Raw genomic sequence first — 20,056 nt, 5'->3', positions numbered from 1 at the left:
AATGAAGTGGAAGGAATTCCATATACAAGGACAAAACATGAAGTCTGGAAATTTGTAATCATGCAATTTTATTGAGTTTGTTGGTAACTAAGAGCCAAAAATTATAACCAAGCTAGTAATACTAAGAGTATGATAATGCCTTACCTGAGTTTGAGACAAGTCTATGACTTTAACTTAGTAACAATGGAAGTGTGAAGTGACTGAGCATCTAGTGGAAGTTGAGTTTATTAAAGATGGCAGAATGTGGAGTAAAATGCATTTAATGGGCCCTAATGGTCAAAAAGGTAACTTTATTGCATATATATTGGGACTTTGTAGTTTTATTGTTTTATCCTGCATTCAAAGAGGAAAGAGAAAACTCATGGGATCTATGCCAAGAATTAGTTACAGAAGCTTTGTGGTGTGAATTTATTAGCAAATTTGTGCACCAGAGAAAGTTGGAAGCAAGCTGAGTGAAGAGTAAAGTATTTGTCAAAATCCTACAAGTGAAAATGGATTCAAGTTCTACCAATGTGAAATGACAGACTAAGGCAAATGTGAATCATGTTAAATTCATTCAGAATGATACTTGCGAAGAGTTGAAGTATAATATATACCCATAAATTGCCACTCAAATGGACAAGGTGAGTGCCCTATCTACAATTCCACCTAGGGTTTTACTTATTAATGACATCTATTCTTTTTATGATTTCAAGATTGTTGAAGTTGGGGATCATGAATTGCATGAGGTTTATGGGGAAATGTGTGTTGATGGAAATATGAAGGACGAGTATAAGAACTTAGAATCAATCAGTTTCATTTATTCCCTATATTTTCCAAAAGAATTCAAGATAAATTGGATTAGGGTAAAGTTGAGAAAAGTGCATGATATGCACATGTGGCTAGATGAGCCAATCAAAATTACAAAAGATGTTATTCATATGGTCACTAGCTACCCTATTATAGAAAAGGTTAAAACCATTCCGATGATGTTGAAGAATGAAATTGAAGAGAACACTAAAGCACATGAATGGGATCAAAGAGGTTTGAAACTAGACAACATAATTGACTTAGAGATGAAATTTAAAGTGTATGTGATTGCATATAAAATCATTCAATCTAGAAGGCACAATAGTTTATTGTGCATGGTTTGACATAGGTTACAAAATTGTGAAGAAAGGACACATGTATGACTTTTCTAAGATTCAACTAAAGCAAATTGCAAACAATATAAAGACTATTCAAGTTGTTAGGTCAAATACATGCAAGTTTGGTTCACTTTTGGTATTTATATGCAAAACTATTTCCCATATGTTGGTCAAGTAAACTGGAAGATAGATGCCCCAGTAATTTATCAAGTTAATGAGTATATTCAAGCACTAGGGGATAATTTTAAAAGTGTTATGAATGAATAATTTGAGAATTTCAAGTTGAGAATGAACCAAAGATTTAGGATATCCCCAACATTGGTTTAAAATATCGCGATGATGTTTTTTTTCTAGTTGACATTGATAATACACTTATAAATTTTGTACTAATAAGGGTTGCATGGCTTGAACCCATGGACTATGAGGTAAACATAGGTTAGACCACTAAGGTCATTGAAGCTTTGTTAAATGAGATGGTTAATAAGGATGCCCCATAATTTGGGACATATAAGGAGGCCAAGGAAAAGATAAAAAGTGGCATAGTACTCACTAAAATTGGTAAGAGATCTAAGAAAATGTTGATCACATTTGAGCACACATTTAGTGGAAATGAATTCGAATAACCATTAATGATCACCAAAGGGAAGGGTGAATATGATGTAGGAGAAGAGGGAAAAGTGAAAGCAATGGTTGTTGTCGAGCCACAAACAATAAAAGGTAAGAAAAGACTCAAACTGCTCCCATAAGCCCTAAGAATAAATTGTTTATATTTCTATTTGTATAAATAATCATGACATGCACTCCAAGATTAAAATGCTCATACCATGTACTAACTTTCCTCAAGTGCACATGTACCAGCTCACTCTCCATGAACCTCACAAATCAAAAAGGTGTCTCTACTGATAATTAATCTTCATAAGACTTAGAAAAATTTCTAAGTTATCTTCTCCAAAATAAAACTCTAATTTTTTCTCACTAAATACAACATATATGTTTCCATAATGACAACCTCAAAGTGTTTCTATACTCACATCTTAGCCAAATTACCAACAAGTTTCCCACATATTGAAAATTCTAAAGGAAGGTACTACAGTTAAAGAACCACATCATGCACCTATGTTTAAGGAAGAGATACATCTCTATCATGCACTAATAATGGAAAATGATACACCAATTAACACTAAGAATGAAAGGGAAGAAATATCTCAGTGGTTCATTGAACAGGAAGACTTCACTAGGACACAAGAGTTTAAATACTTCTAGATCAAGTACAAAATGAAAGACTTTAATGAGAGGAAAGAGAAAAGGTTGGAAGGGGTTTATGGATCCCAACATGCTAGTGTAGTCCAATAGATAATTGATGAGTTACATCTTAATGATATAAATTGTCACATGGAAGAATCCAAAGGGATTGTGTGCAAGAATGATATTCACGTTGTTCCTGGCCTAAAAATTAAGGAGTTATTCCTATTAGATCAAGTGAGGAAATGGGATGATGCCACTTTTTCCACTAAAATTGAAACTTTCGAGAAAATGGAAGTGTTGGGATTTGTTCCCAAAATAGAGACATTAGCTACATGGGTCACTTTCAAAGGTGATAAGACTAAAATAATTGAAATATTCATGGGAAAAATGAAATGATAGTAGTCTAAACCATAGATAATACTGACCCCTTAGTTTCTACAAATGAATTAATGCATAGAGTCATGTTTAATAGGATCAAATAAAGCATATAAACGATGGAATTGATGAATTATACATAAGATAAATGAACATGAATGAAATTATTAATAAAATGCATACAAAAACAAGGAGGTTGGAGAGTCATATCAATAGCATGAAAGCCCTTCTAGCACCTCGGGCCATTATTTTTCACCAACCTACAATTCCTATCATTAAGGTCAAGGAAAAGAAAATTGAAGAAATCAGAGAGGAGATACATAAAGAATGCACTAAAAAAAACCTTGAGGATATCATGACATTCATGATCAAAATGATTATAGGAAAATGTAGTCAAGTGTATGAAGGTTTTCAATGTCTAAATAACATGCTTGATTTCTTCAAGGAAAATAGGGCTATATAGATGGAGTTGGAAAGGAAATGGAAGCCTTCTCAATATGAACTAGGTCAGATATATGAAATAACCAAGAGGGATCCAAATTCTCCTCAATTGATTAAAGATATAATTAATTTGTTGGAAGCTATACCAAAGAACTTGGCCTATATACAACAAGAACAACAAAAAATTGAATAAATGGCACCACTCATTTCGTCTATTGAGCATTGTCTTATACCAACTTTGAAGGATAGTGATGGAAGAACAAGGGCATGGAAGAATGGAAGCATTAAATGATGACATTTCCACAAAAAGCTATTAATTACATCAAGGAAAAGGAAATATTTCAAATAAATGATCTGCACACTCTACTAGATAAGGTGATTAATTTGGAGAGAAAGTTTGTTAAATTTAAAACTAATGTTCAAGGTGCTATAAGGAAAAAGTGGAAAGATATACAAAAGTTCCTTCCTAACTATCATAGATTCACATGGCACACACATGCATAAATCTCCAAATGGGTCAATGACTACATGGTAGTACATAAACAAATGCAAGCAGAAGCAAGAACACATGAATAGGAAGAGGTCATTGTTGGAGGATGAATGACACAAATCTTTTTCTACAATAAATTTTTAGTTTATATGCATAAGTAATTAATTAGTTATGAATAGTCATGTAATGAAGAGATCTTAAGCTCTTTTGCACCCTTTTGTTTTGTATAAGAAAGGGTACCATGATCTCATTTTAATAAGTTACAAGTTTTAAGATACATACAAGTTATCCATAATATAATTTGATATTTTGGATATATTTCCCCTTTTTATGAAATGTAAGAAAGAATTTTTAACTTGAATGGCTGATGAAATTTCAAGATTTGTGCAATCTTCATTGTTTTTTTTTTTTTTTTCATATATCAATATAAGATACTTTCCTTTGATACTTTATTCAGATATCTTAATGCTCAATAACTCATTTTCAGTATTGTCCTCTTGAATATATGTTATTATTGATGGATTGAATTTAATATGCATCTTTGATCATCAAATGTTGCATGTTATGTAATATTTGTCTAATTGATCTTCATCATTGGAGTTAAATTCACTTAGACAAGGGTTCATATTCCATTATGGTGTGCATTTTGTCTTCATGGGTTTGATGATACTTTGATTGAGGGTTAGACTCTATTTACCCAATAGAAAAGGACTAGTCTAGCTATTGTTAAGTTGGTCAACAATTATAATTGGTAAGGTTCCCTATCTGATCACTAGTATCACCTTAATTCATTGTTACCATTTATATTTAAATTGTCCTTTTAAACATTCCAAAAAAGCATTTAGATCTATAGTTTTGATTTCTCCTTGGGAATAACTTTCTATTCCAAGAGCATCAATTAGTAAAATCTGCATAAGTCATATTGAACAATTCCCATTAGGTATACCCACCTAGGTTAGAATATCCTAAAGTGAAGAGGATTTGATCAATAGGTATCAATCTTGATTGTTGGCCAAATTATGTTAGATTACCCAACATTGAGAAAGTAAGGCTCATAAGTTTTCCAACCACTGATTTGAGGAACCAATAAATTGTAACCTAGGTTCTTAGTAAGGACTACGTTCATAATATTCCTTCTTGTATATAGTAAAAAACTATGGCCTCATAGCCACAAGAGTACTTAAATGTCTCAATCTTGCAAGCAATATTAAGGCCTCAAGGACCCAAACACATCAATAATAACCACTTAGAAATTACCCCATAGTCACAATCCCATTATAGTCCTCACTAGATGAATTAAGATATTATGTCCCTCCAAGACTTTAGTCTTTTCCAAGGGCTTCTGATTACAATGGGTTGGAGTAGTTGGGTTTGCTTGTTCCCACTTGGGTCATTCCCATGAGATTTTTCCCTCAATGGTAGGCTATGTAAAGGTAAATAATCTCACTTAGATATATACACAAAATGAATAAAAATAAGAGGTCAAGATTTATTATTTCCCTGAAAGAGGAAAAGAGCATACTCTCAATTTCTTTAGAGATTACTAAAGAGTAACCTATCCAACTCACTTTCTTGATCCACATCAATGGGTCAAGGTTTTTGATTTTATTAGAAATACAAGAGAATACTTTCCTACCAAATATATGGACCCATAATCATGATCTATTAAGTGCTTAGGAAATGAAATGAAAGCTAAAGCACAAACACATTATTTATTTGTATCTCCAAGGTAACCTACAAAACCACATGTTAGTTATCTTAACAGTGCAATCCTTTGACAAATTAACCTACAAAACCATAAATTAGTGCATGAAATATCAAATCAATGCACAAAAAAACCTCCAAAACCACTTGGCAGGTGTTTTCAATAACCAAAAAACCCAAAATGCAAGTTAGATCAAAGTAAACTAAACTATCTAATTCAAAAACTGAAAAGTAACAAGCCTTTACAATAAAGTACAGTTCACTAGAAAATCATACGATATACCACTAGAATCTATGTGATATTACAAGCCTAGGCAATAGATATATTAAACTAGAGTGGTAGACCAATAGACTACAGATAGTTTAGAAACTACATAATATTGCATGTGATACATGGAAATATTGCGCCCAATACAAAGAAATTGCATATGATATTTTAGCCTAGAAAATACAAATAATATACCTACAATAATGAAATTCAAAAATGATACAAAATGGAGCTAGAAACTTGGTTCTAGCCCATGGTGGGTGCTAAAAATGTATGCTCAAAAGTAGGCACACTTCTATAAACCCTTATTCTCAAGTGATCCCATGGAATAGGAGAATCAAGAGGTGACTTATACCTTCCTATCTATGATGTGAAAGAATCCAAATGATGTGATTGTGGCTCTTAAATCAACCCATGGATAGAGAACCTTGAAAGATGAACCATAAAATGGAAGATTCATGGAGTGAGAGAAAGAATACTAGTATCCAAGAACTTCAAATGAGAATGTAAATGCAAGCTAAATAGAATGAGAGTGCAATATTAAGCTAATATGATGATTCAAGTACAAAGTAAGTGCTTAAGTGCTTAAATTCAAGAATCAAAGAAGAAGCATAACATTAAGATAAAATCCAAAGACGAAGAGAGTGGGGAGAGAGCCTCCTTTTAAAGACATTCAAATGGGTAGAGATTAAGAGGAAAATGCAATAATGGAGATTATCTCTTAATTGATCCATGTGCAAGAGATTCTCAAGAGGCAAAAATAGTGATTGTGATTAAGAGGAAAAATAATGAGTGGAGGAGACTAGGAGGCAAAATATATTACACTCACCTTGAGAATTATTTATTCAAGTTGTAGATAACTTTTTTTTCTTTTAATTTTAAAATTTGGGAAATTCGTTTTTCATGCGCACACATGTAATAAAGGGGTTTTTTATTTCGTTAAAAGGGAGAAATTATTCTAATTAAATAAGACTTAGGATAAGGTGGTAAAACCATAGGATCAAATATAATAAATGATAAATTGATTATTTGACCAACTAGGATTATTGATTGATAAATTACGCACATAATGTGATCTAGCATAGGGATTAAAAATGTTGAAAAGAGGTCTTATAGTTTAATATACCATTTTTGGGTGATTACACTTCCAACCTCTTTCCTCAATCTCTCTAGTATCTCTAGCAGCTTAAATGGTGATAATAAAATTGATGTTACGCTTTAAATCCTTAACAATCTCTTATGTCATTAATGTGGGTGCAATTACACCTGAGGTTTTTTGGTAAAATCCTAAATTTTGGCTTGAAGACCCTTTGATGGATTAATGAATGTAAGAATGAATTTTTTTGATCTCATTATGATGTTTTGTCTACATTTTTAATCATGTTGGCAAAGGTATGTCAGTTAATGCAAAAGGTTTTCATAGTTGTCAAAGTATTGCATTGCTCCTATTTTGGAGTAGTAAGGATATTGAGGGTCAATTTTGAAATTAGGAGGGATAAGGAGTCATTAGACATAAGGTTTCATAAAAATTAAGTGAATTTTCTCAAATGAGGGAAGAATAGTTTGAAATTTGTATGCAACTTGATAAAGTTACATGACAACTTTGCAACATTGTCAATGTTGGTCAAGAAAGAAAATACAATTGTTGCATTATAGGGCCAAATTAGTTATGAAGGCCACAATTTAGTTGGGAGATGAATAGGAATCTTATTTATATATCCTAGATCAATTGTAATGAGGTTGGAGGTTCATAAAATTCATTTTTTGCAATTTTAAGCATTATGTTACTTTTGTATTTTCTATACAATTCTTGCAACTCCATCAACCCTTGTATTTTGGATTTAATATTTGTATTTTTATTCATAAATAATTAGTGTTTTCTTCCAAGAGAGATCATTTGTTTTAATAGATCCAACTCAACCAACTAACAATGGAATGGAAGAGACTCCACATATTTTATTCATCTAGCTTAGTCATTCTCAAAAGAGAAAAAGGAGTTTACATAATTCTTTGTGTAGAAAAATATTAACTCTTCTTGGAAGTATTTAGATATATTAAGAGTTGAAACTAATCTTATCATTCATCACCTATCTATAGATCCTAGTGTGAAACTTGTTTAGAAAAAACTAAGAAAAATGCATCCACAAGTAGCTCTCTTGATTAAAGTAGAATTCAAAAAACTTCTTAATGTTAGATTCAGAAGAGATATTGACTATATTGAGTGGATTTTAAATATTTTATGTATTCTAAAGCATTAAAAATTCATTCATATATGCACTGACTTTAGAGATCTCAATAAAGAATACCCTAAGGATGATTTTCCACTTGAAATTATAGACATGATATGGACATGACAATGAGATATGAAATATATTCTCTTATGGGTGGATTCTTAGGATACAATCAAATTAAAATAGTTCTTGAAGACCTAAAAAATATAAATTTCATTTGCACATGGGGAACCTTTTGCTTGAATGTCATGCCATTTGGACTAACAAAATATTGGAGCTACCTGCCAGAGAGGTATGTCTACCATCTTTCATGACATGGTGCATAAAACAATAAAAGTTTACATGGATGGTACCCTAGCTAAAGAAAAGAAAAGAAACACTTACATTGAAGATTTGGGTTTCATCCTAAATCGGATGGAGCATTTCAAGCTAAGAATTAATCCAAAGAAATATTCATTCAGTGTCACTTTGTTAAAACTACTTGCATGCATCATTTTGGATAAAGGAATTGAGGTTGATTTTGAAAAGGTTGAATCTATAATGGATATATCACCTCCCAAAAACTTGAGTCAAATGAGAAGTCTTCAAGGGTGTCTCCAATTAATCAAGAGGTTCATATCTCAACTTATTGGTCAAGCACAACCTTTTAATGTGAACTTGTACAAAGGAGATACCTGCATATGGAATGAGGAATGTAAAAAGAGCTCAAACTAGATAAAGGAATATTTGTCTAATACTCCTATTTTGATGCCTCATATACCAGGAAAGTCCCTTGTATTATAAATCTCAGCTACAACTAAATCCTTTGTGATATTACTAGTACAATAGGATGATAAAAGAAAAGAAATATCAATATACTACATCAATAGAACTCTTGTGGCTTATGAGATCAATTATAAAAATGTCAAAAAATCTTTTCTTGTTGTGGTGTTTGTATCCCAAAAACTTAGACACTATATGCTAGCCCATTCTATTCATCTTTTTTCTAAGAGTGGTCCATTAAAATAATTATTAAGACAAGATACCCTTACTAGTCAACTAGAAAAATGGATAATGATTCTCTTTGAATTGAACATTGAGTGTGTTGAATGTAGGGCACCCAAAGGGTAAGCCTTTGTTGAACAACTAGTTGACTTTCATTTTCAAGATAATGCTCCAATGCAATTTGACTTTATTGACTCTTCCATTATATATATGGTTGAGCACACCTAGAAGATGTTCTTTGATAGTTTCTATACATATAATGGTGTTGATATTGGATTTATCTTCACTACTCCTTAAAAGATATACTATACCTAATTCCTACAATTACTATTTCCTTGGACAAACAATATAGATGAATATAAGGCTCTTACTAATGAAACTAGGCTATCAATTGAATAGAGGATTATCAAGATACATGTATTTAGATATTCTTAACTCATCATCAATCAAACAAATAATGATTATCAAACTAAATATGTAAATATCATTCCCTACAAGAATGTGATTGATGATCTTAGTAACTATTTGAACTTTGTCACATTTCAACAAATTCCCAGAGTTGAGATCAAAGTTGTTGATACTATGGATACATTGTCTTATATCATTCATTTGTATGAACATGAATCAAGATATAAAAACCTAGTGGATGAAAAATTATATCTTGTATATGAATCTCCTAATAACCATGTTATTTACACCATCATTGGTCTTGATGTCTCCAGCTATGCTAATATTTACTCTTACTTTTTTCACCATGTCATCCCTAATAACCTTCTTTGTAATGAGAAATGCCAACTTATCCATAATGCTTCTCATTATACCCTCATCTTTGGTGAATTATTTAGGAGGGTTTTAGATGTAAGTATAATTAGGTTCTTAGAAAGAGATGGATCCAAACGTATGTTGGTCAAAGTCCATGAGGGTGTATGTGGGTTGTGTGTGGGTCCCACTCTAATGGTCTTATAGTAACTTAAAAACTACTTAGGGATAGTTACTACTGACCTACTATGCAGATAGATATAGTTATATTTGCTAAAATTTGTAACAAGTGTCGGATTCATGGTAACTTGATCCATGCTCCAAGAAGAGACCTCATACCTTTTGTCTTGCATTGGTCCTTTTAGTAGTGGGTTTTTGATCTAGTAACCCACATACATCCCAATTCATTAGGAGGACATAATTTTATCATCATTGCTACTACATACTTCACTAAATGGGTTGAGGTTGTACTAATTTCAACTACAACAAGGAAAAAAGTCTCATTGTTCATCCTAAACTATATCATCTATAGATACATTGTGCCAGCCTTGATGATTATAGATAATGGAGGACAATTCAAGAACAAATACCTAAAATAGTTGTGTAACAAATTTAAGATTAAGAAATACTAGTCTTCTATCTACTAGGTGAAAGGAAATGGTCAAATAGACACTTCAAATAACACACATCCTCTAGGGTGATTTTCATCTCTCCAGTGAGAAAATGAAAGGTGTTATGCTTAGAGTGGAACCTCTTAGCAAGAGAAGTCCACAAGGCATGGTTTTCCAAAATATGGTGAAAATTCAATAAATATCCAAGGTCCATGGTCTCCAATATTTGGATATCCTCATTAGATAGGTATCACACTAATCATAAGCCAACTAGATAAAGGAACCTCACAATCAAGTTTGGAAACTACCATTGCATCAAAAGAATAAGAAACCATGTCAGGATGCATCAAGAAAATATCCATAAGCATCTAGGTACATACAAAAATCAATCAAAATAAATAAAGTCCAACTGGTTAATGTGAAAAGTAGCTAAATAATCAAATATGGGTGGACAAGACTTTCACAAGCTATCTTAGTATTGTACGACCTTTTGCCTATGCTCGTATGATAGTTATTGTTTATGCAATACTTTTCATTTTATTGTATAACATACAAGCATGTATCATAGGCTACCTTGGACAACAGCTAGATGATATTCTATGAATAAACAAAAACATCAAAGGATAAAATGCCTAAATATATGTGATACTCTAAATTATCATAAAAAACTTGAAACCTATGAGCTAAAAAACATGAAAATTTGACAAAAGGGATGCAAAAGAGTCAAGTTTTTTTTATCACTTACCAACATGGGGTAGTCTCATGTCTAGTTATGCAAGAATCTTAGCTTAAATTGATGCACATATAATGGGACCTATATCTTTTCTCTCTCAAGTCTTTCAAATCACTAAAGGATGAAGGACCAAATGATTTGAAAATGACCCTTTTGGACCCCTTATATAGCATTTTGACCTAATTTTCAAAAGTCTTGATTTTTTGTAAAATTTTAACCCTAACCTAATTTTGACATCTTGGATTCATTTATGAGATTTAAATAAAAATTTTCATTCATCTTGACCATCAAAATTGTATTTTAAATTTTCTTCCTTTTTTTTGCAGTTGAGTAACCCTTGTGAGGAAAAATATTCACATCTTTCGAGGAAAACATAATTTCATAATATCTTTTTTATTAAACTTCTTCATCCCCTCATCATCGTATTTTCATCTTATTTCTTCTTTATTTGACCCAATTCTCATGTTTTAGCATTTCAATCAAACTAGGGCACATTCTCAATGCTTTGTGGTCAAACTTGGTCATATTTATTATTGAATCATTTATCAATCATCATGGACCTTAGCTTACATCAATTTGATTAAATCTATCTTGTTTCTATATCTCCTCTACATTATTTTGGTTTTGATTTTGACAGGGAAGGAATACCTTATCTTTCAATGCTGCAAATTGATTCCGTTGTACTATCAGTTTGTAGGGGCATCACAACTTCATCACTTCACATCAAGCTAATATGCTTCAAACGTCTTTTTCCTCTATCAATGCCTAGCCTAATTTAATCTCTCTTGGACATATTAGTTCACATTACATCACATCAATTCTAGTGCTATCTTATCAACCTTGTCCCAATGTTCATTTTCATCATTTCGCATAAGATTGTACATTCAAGATTATCTATCTCACTACACTTTATTTCATCAACTTTAGAGTCAGATCTCTTATAAAATTTATATCATCACTCTTTGACTCAATTTTTAATCTCATATTGGTTTTGACAAAGTAGTGACAAATCACTTATTCATTATCTAGCAAAGAATAGTGCAAGCCGAGTGCATAGTGTATGTCAAGTATAAGCCTCCAAACAATACATGTCAAGTAATATGACAATTAGTGTTGAGCACTAATATGTTCCAAGTAGTCAGTATGTATTGAGTCACTCAAGTGTTGAGAAAATAGGAGCCAAGAAAATAGTTTATGCTAAGTGATTCAAGTGTCGAACAAGAGTGAGTGTCGAGCCATTTAGAAGCCAAGTATCAGCATAAAGAGCATAGTGAAGGTTGAGCATCAAATTCTATTGATGGTGAGTTACCAGTCTTTGGAATTGATATTTGTCATGGCACAAAATTCTGTGTAAAAACAATTTCACTAACATAAACATGAATTTTTGATATTAAGAAATAAGGATCCAGTCATATTATGAATCCCTATGCCAATACATGCAGCTAATCATATAAAGGGAAGCATTAAGCGTCAATAAGGATCAACCACAACCATTGATTATGACCTAGCTCATCTCCATAATGCCTACTTAAAGAGGTAAACCCTAAGAGAGAAAAATCATGATGCGAAGAGAAGTATCACATGCGCAAGGAGAGGAATGCTAAGAGCGTAAAGAAAATCTCATGGAGGAAATGATGGCTAAGTTATGGAACTACAATGTAGAATCAATTTGAGAAGAACAAAGATAAGAAGTAAAAGGATAGAGAAGATAGATATGATTGAGAGGATCAAGAGATAACTAGTAAAGAGGAGATATAACATCAAGTAGCAAGGTGCTAACTAAAGGATTAGGTGTTGAATCATTTTGACATATGATACAGAGTAAATCTCTTAATAAGGTAGTCCTACAGGCTTTCGTAAATCTCCTAATAGAGTGTTTACTTAGTTGTGAGTTTAAATCCTTTAGTCAAGGTGAGACCTAATATTCTTGTAATCCTTTAACGGGGTAGAGCTTTCACAAGGTAGATCATAGAATATGATCAAAACTTTGTAGCCATAATTGGCCATACTTTACAACTGCAGTAGTGAAGATTTGTGGGTGTCATCCTTATTGGAGGGTGTTGGAGTTTAAAACTATTGAACCAAAAAATTATCAACATCAAATTGATTATACTCACACAATCTAAGGAATAGCCACTTCCTATCAACAATACTATGTGTAAACCATTTGGACCAACTTCAACAAAACCAAAATGGCTTCCTACTATTTAGGCTCTTCAAGACCAAGGCGGGTTTACCTAGGGGATGCTTTAGATAACCACTAATACATGAGAATTATATTAGTTTCATTCTAATTTTCATCTTTGATTCCTAACACATACATAGTTTATCCAATTTATGATACTTTCTGACTAATATGCATCCCCTACAAGCAGATTTGGTCCTAATTCTCCTTAAGTTTACAATTACTTCTGGGAATAGTAGCTACCTAATATCTAGAATTTAAAATATAAATGAGTGCTAACCAATATTATAACTCTAAACGAAATGGAACAAGAATGATTTTAAATTTGAAATGCTTGGATATGTAGCAGAAAAATTTACTCTCTAAAACCTTTGATTTATTTGACCAGTGCTTTATCCATAGGGGAAAAGAGTCAACTATTAGTAGGAGATCTTGTTTAATTAACTTGCAATTGAATTTATCAATTTTAATCACCTATTTCCATTCTTATGAAATATCCTTTTCATAAACTCATGAATTCTACTGATCTACTGAAGCATTTACATAATCCCTTGAATTAAAAGCCAAAATAAACCAATATACAACCCATCCAAACTACATTCAACCAAATGAACCTTATTCAAATGATCTCAAAATTAATAAACTCATGAAATGGAGACAAAAAATAGTGATACAGATCTAGTGTAAATACCCTTTTGTATTATCCTTTTGCTGATTAATACAAGAACCAATAGAGACTCAATGAAGAACCCATGAATTCATGTTGATACTGTCACTTCTATTTGACATCAAAAAAGTACATAACTAGAAGTAGAATAAAAAATAGTTACACATGACTAGACCGACTGTACTATTTCTTAACATTCCCAAAAAATACATCAAAATTTGGATCATCACATTGCCTTGAAAACTCATTCATGTAGGCATGAGTTTCAACAAGCAAAGGGAAAATGTGATTGATAGGTGTCCTCTTACAAAAAGATACTTACATACACCTATCAAAAAAAGATAAAACTGTGAATAACAAAAAGACTTATACATCAAATATTCTCTTGTGGGTCCCTCTCTATTACACCATTTGGAAAGACAAGGGTATTATGATTTGATTCTTTGATTATTCTGATTCCTTAAAGTAAGTGGCCATCAAGCTTGAAAGTGATGAGTCATCTCCAGTTACGTACAAACTTACTTTAACATGAGGATTCCCCTTGTTTTCATCCTCAACTATAAAAGTGACAGTTACTTTTTCATCTTCTTTCTCATCATCTTCTACCTCATCATGTTCTACCATCTGCTCTATAGTCATGAATTTATCTTTCCACTCATTATAAGCAATGTCATCCGGCCAATCAAAATTTAGAACTTCTCTTTGTATAGTTATTAAAGAATTTGCAACTACCTCTATATCAACAAGATCTTTTTTGATGGTATTATAGAACAACTGTTCTTTTACCAACTCCTCATTTGTCGTTTCCCATAACAAGTGGCCTATTTCATTTATAGCTTTATTCATTCTTTCACAAAAAATCTCATCCAACTCCCTCTTCCATTCTTCCTTTTCCTTCACTTTATCAATAGTCTTTAGAGCACAAGGGAATAAATCAAAATTTTCTACAATATACTTGGAAAAACAAATAATTAATATTTTTTGAAAAGAATGTTGTTTATCATCAAAATAGTGATATACACATAGCAGTGATATCTTCATTTCTTTCTATCTACTTCTACACAAGGGGTCTAAATATAGCTTCATCTCTCTTCAATTCATCCTTGATAGCTGCAATCCTTGTCAATTGATCAAAAAATGTTGGCCATTCTATTCTATCCACTAAATACATTATACCCTACCTCAACTTCTCTTCAAATTGATTATTGAGTTCTACATGCAGTGCATACAACTTATTCTTCTCTTATTCAAAATCATTTGTAGTGTAGAATAGAGGCCTTTCTGGGGTGTCTAGTATCTCAATAATTGGAGTTGATTTGAAGGGTCCAACAGGTGGCCGTGGGGGTATGCAATCCTTGGTCTACTGGATTCTCCTGCTTATCTTTTCCCAAGTATTTTCTCCATTTGTGATACTTTATTTTCTAATGACTATATCTGCATACCACTCTCCTCATATGCTTTCAGCACTTCTTCAGACCTAGCATTTAGTTGAGTAAATCTATCTTCTTCCTAGCTAGACACCACACTACCAAATTTTAGCATTTCTGAAGCCATTCCAATTATTTTCTTATTGCCAACCTCACCAGCTCTGAACACTGTCAATGCACCAATATGCTATGTAGTAGAAATTTCCTACATCCTGGTCTTATCCCTTTTCTCAATAGACCAAATGACAAGGTCTTGGTGGTCATCACTAAACTTGACTCCTCTATGAGCTTGTAATACCTCTTCCTCAGTCTTAAATTGGACATCCTTTTGTTTCCTTACTAAATCAAAAACCATGGCATTCACTGTATTCCATTCTAGTAAAATAAGGACTCTTGACTATCTAACTATTTGCCTTCCAGCCTCAGGTGTAAATTGAGAAAAATCATTCAAAAATTTAGACTTTACCTCTTCCTTAATAGAAGAGTCTGATTTAATAGGTTGCTCTACCTTTATCTTCTCACATGTCTTTTCAAAATTGCCTATATTTATTCTCCACAAAAATTGTGCAAAGGCTCTAGACTTGACTAAATTTTCATCATTAATAAACCTCTCAGAGGCTTGGGCAATTATAGGATCTATTTCCTCACCTTGGTAATCAGCACCAGTGAGATCCAAGGAAGGTGCAAGAGGTTCTTGTGGTTCTCCAATCTCCAAATCTATGGAAGTAACAATTACATCCCCCTCTCCAACAATTTTTCTAAGTTTCTCCCTTAAAGATGCTTCATCATCTATCCAGATTGGGGACTGTCTTGGGGAGTATTGTTCTACTTGAGAAGAAGAAGACCCCTGCTCTAATTTTTTCCTTTTTGGAGAAATGGATGCAAATGGACTTTGTGGCCTTGGCCTCTAATGAAGGGGAGCCTGTTGCACACTTTGAATCATCACATAACCTTCCCTTCTCTACAAGGTATACTAGCCAAGAGCCACTATATTTCTACTATTTATCCTCCTTTGCACCTCTACAACCCTATCTAGATATATCTCAACATATGTAGCCTTCTTAGCATTCATGGTTTGGATTATCATAGCAAAATTATTCATTAATGCCTGCATCTTGGCTCCCCAATATTTTTTACCTTTCAATGGGTCATAATTGGAGTCAAAAGCATTAACGAATCCTAGAGTCTTACTAAATACTATCCATCTCTCTTTCCTCAATTCTTGCTCTTATAAAGAAAAAACATTCCTAATGACATCCTCAAGAAAATAGACCTGTTGCACCATGTGAGCAACTTTTTTTCTCTCCCTTAAGACATCATAAAATCATTCAGGGTCAATAAATCTAGCATGGGACTCTGCCATATTGTATCTATCTAGAAACAAATTGAGGTGCTTCCACCCTTTCCTCACAAAGACAAAATCATGCACTACAGTAACAAATGGAAAGAAAGTACCCTTTTTAGGCAAATCCCTCTCATCAATAGTGCCTATCTGTCATAATAACTATGCTATCCCTATCTTCAAAGGCACATGGAATGGTAACACATGAGGCATTCCCAAGAAGCCATATACTCTTATTACTATTGAGACATTATAAGGGATTATATCCTACCAATTATGACTAACCAGTAGCCCTTTTGCATGGTCCTTAGGTCTAACTAATTCTAGTAATGCTTGTAGAATCCTAGGGCTATCTCCTCTCAAGAGAAATTTGAGCTTGGATGCAAAATATCTGTCAAACCATACATAACTAGTATCTATAGCCTCTGAGGTCATATCCACACTCCATAACTTAATTGGATTCCTCTCTCCATCCTTGGTTATTTCTAGCTCCATACCCTTGGAGAAAAAGGTAAATCCCTTGTACAAGCATACATACATGAGCAACGAATACCAACAGAATGGTTTGTCCACTTTCCCCTATGCTATCCCCACCAAACCATTGTGAATTTCCTTTGAAAGAAAAGTGGCAAAATCTAGAATAGTACTCATCCCAAATTGAAGAGTTTGAGCCATAATAAGGACAATTGAGCCTAGGATTTTCTTGGCTTCATCCATTCCAAAAATCTTGCAAAGAGAAAAGTATAATGCTTGAGACCTAAGGTTAAAATGTCTTCTCAATAATGGCTCTAGGGTGCTAGCAGTAATCATAGACAAAGTACCAATTTTAGCAGCATGCTCCTACAGTGGCCCTATCCTTAAGTAAATCCTTTATGCATCATACCTTGCTTGAAGGTCATCCATATCAATGATTTCATGCATGGTGTGGTTAGGGTTGAGGTTGAAAACCTCACTAATTAGTTCAAGGTAGACCCTAAAAATATTCACTCCAGCATGGTTCTTTACCCACCCTGTAATTGGATCATACTTCTTGGCCAAATCCATCAATAAATCACTATCAAAGAAAACTATGGGGACTGTTAATTTCATTATGTCAAACTGCTAGACATTGCTCATAGGAGTATCCAATTTTCGCTCTAAAAACCATTTTCTAAATAACTCTAGACCTCTCATGGACTGGGCATCTCTTACCCAATTTTCTTTATCATAGAAACCCTCTGCTACAGCTACCCTAGGGTGTTTTGGAATGAGCTCCCTCCCCTTAGTTATTTCATGTATAGATAAAGGGAATTATTCTAGAAATTCATCATGTACAGAGCGTTTTAGATAATCAGTCTATCCCATAAATTCTTTTCATGGAGGCATTTTGAGATTTAAAATTCTACCACACCAAATTCTTGCTACTTAGAAGTTTAAGAGCACTTAGCCATGAAATTTTGCTTTACTCTGTGAAAATTTTTGCTATGATTCACTAGATTGCTCTACAAAATTATGTGCCCTAGCTCTAGAAATTTTTTGTGTTGTGATAACTTATTGCAATTCTGTGATTCAATAATGGCGAGCTTGTGGGTTATATTTGAGCATTGAAATAATGCGAACGAGCTCTGAACCATATTAACTTCTAGTAGTCACTATTGTCAAGCTCCATCAAAAATTCAAATCTTATCTATCAATTTCACCAGATCAGATAGCTTTAATTCAAAAAAGTAACAAGCTTTATGACCTTAAGAACATGGCCACATGTCACATTACTGCTTACTCGCATTCCTTAAATTTCTTGCATCTTGAAATTGTGGGTAAGTGCTATTTGTTGATCAAGACAAGATCAACGATCACACAAGTTTATAATTGAATAAGGCCAAGTCAGCTATACTAACCAATAGAAAGTCCCTATGTGAATCTGTGCCTCCTGGAAATCTCCATGCAAGTGGGTCCCATATTAAATTCTAAGAAAGTGGTGCTTGACATCATCTTTGCCACATGTCAAGCTAGCACATCCATGCTTTCCTTATCTAACGAGAACCTTCATATAGAAGGCATGCACCAACCATTGATCTTAACAAGATCTATGATGACAAAACTCAAACCATTTAACTCTTGGGAATAGGAGTGTTGACATCACCATAGACATGTGTTTGCATGGCGCATACCCACTATGTTTAAAATTCTTTCAAGTTCGTAATGCGACCATGTGCCCTTCGTCGATCTAATCAAAATTGATAGAAAGAAGAACTTTGTCTGCTATGGTCACAACATGCATTCAATAATAAAATCTTTAACCCTCATGCTCTAACAAATTTGATTACTGCATTAATTGCTTAGATTTATGCACCCGTAGCATAAGTACTTGTAGCTAGGCACATCTGACATATAGCAAGGCATGACTTAGCATTATCCCCTAATCTTGGCCCCACTATGACACGTGGTGCAAAGTCACATACCTACAATTCTTATTTCTCGAGCAATTCCCTAAGGTGGGCTTGCACCAACCCTTGATCTTTGAAAGATCTATGGTTGATAAAACTTTGATCCCATCTGGCAGACAAACCTCTTTATTGGCACAACTGGGAGTACATATTGGCAATCACTTTACAACTTAGCACACTGCAACACACACTAGAGATTCTTGACCCCACCTTGCTATGTATCAAAATACCACTTGCCCACTTTATTTATCTCTTGTGCAACTTGAAAATGCAGGCATGTGCTAGCCTTTTATCTCACATAGATCAATGGTCATAAAATCACACATCTTAAAACACCACATTAGCCAAACTGATGAATAAAATACTTCCCTCCTATCCAACTCATCTGACAACTACCATGGAAGACACCTCAATATTGTCCTTGGGAATGATGGGCCCATGCTATCAGACTGTGCTATGTGTCTTGTTTGCACTTCCTTGCATTATTTAATTCTTGAGCATCTTCTAATTGTGGGAAAGTGTCATGTCCCCAATTTTTTGGTGACAGTTCGATTTAATTAATTTAATTAATACTGGTTGTCCAAGGACGAATAATTAATTATTTTAATTAAATAAATAAATAACTTTATATTTAATAAAGTGACTTGGATTATAAAAATATTTAATAAAGTCACTTGAGGGATAAGATCAAAAATGTTCTAGAAGTCTCTGGAGAGGATGGAGAGAAAAGAATAAATAGGCACCCCAGGGCTCCATTCAAATCAAGCAGTTGTTTTATCTCTTTGATTTCAGATTGTGATTTAATCACAGGTGCATTGTGGAACCTAGGGTTTCTGCAATTGTCATAGTTGGCCATTGAGAACGATATCTCTCAATTGGTACACAATTTTGAGGGTGTGAAATATCACCTGAATTATTGCAGATTGGAGGTGACATCACAGTCATTTCATCAGGATGAAATCTGTGGCCTAAGGCCAATTTTGAGGATCGTTGATCATTGGGAGATTAGTTAGAGTGGAATTAATTGCCGTCTACACAAAT

Source organism: Cupressus sempervirens, chromosome 2, assembly GCF_028749045.1.
Source record: "Cupressus sempervirens isolate cs-2001-9-10 chromosome 2, ASM2874904v1, whole genome shotgun sequence".
In the NCBI taxonomy this organism is placed as follows: Eukaryota; Viridiplantae; Streptophyta; class Pinopsida; order Cupressales; family Cupressaceae; genus Cupressus; species Cupressus sempervirens.
The sequence above is the reverse complement of the archived record's forward strand: the minus strand, read 5'-3'. Positions refer to the sequence as shown.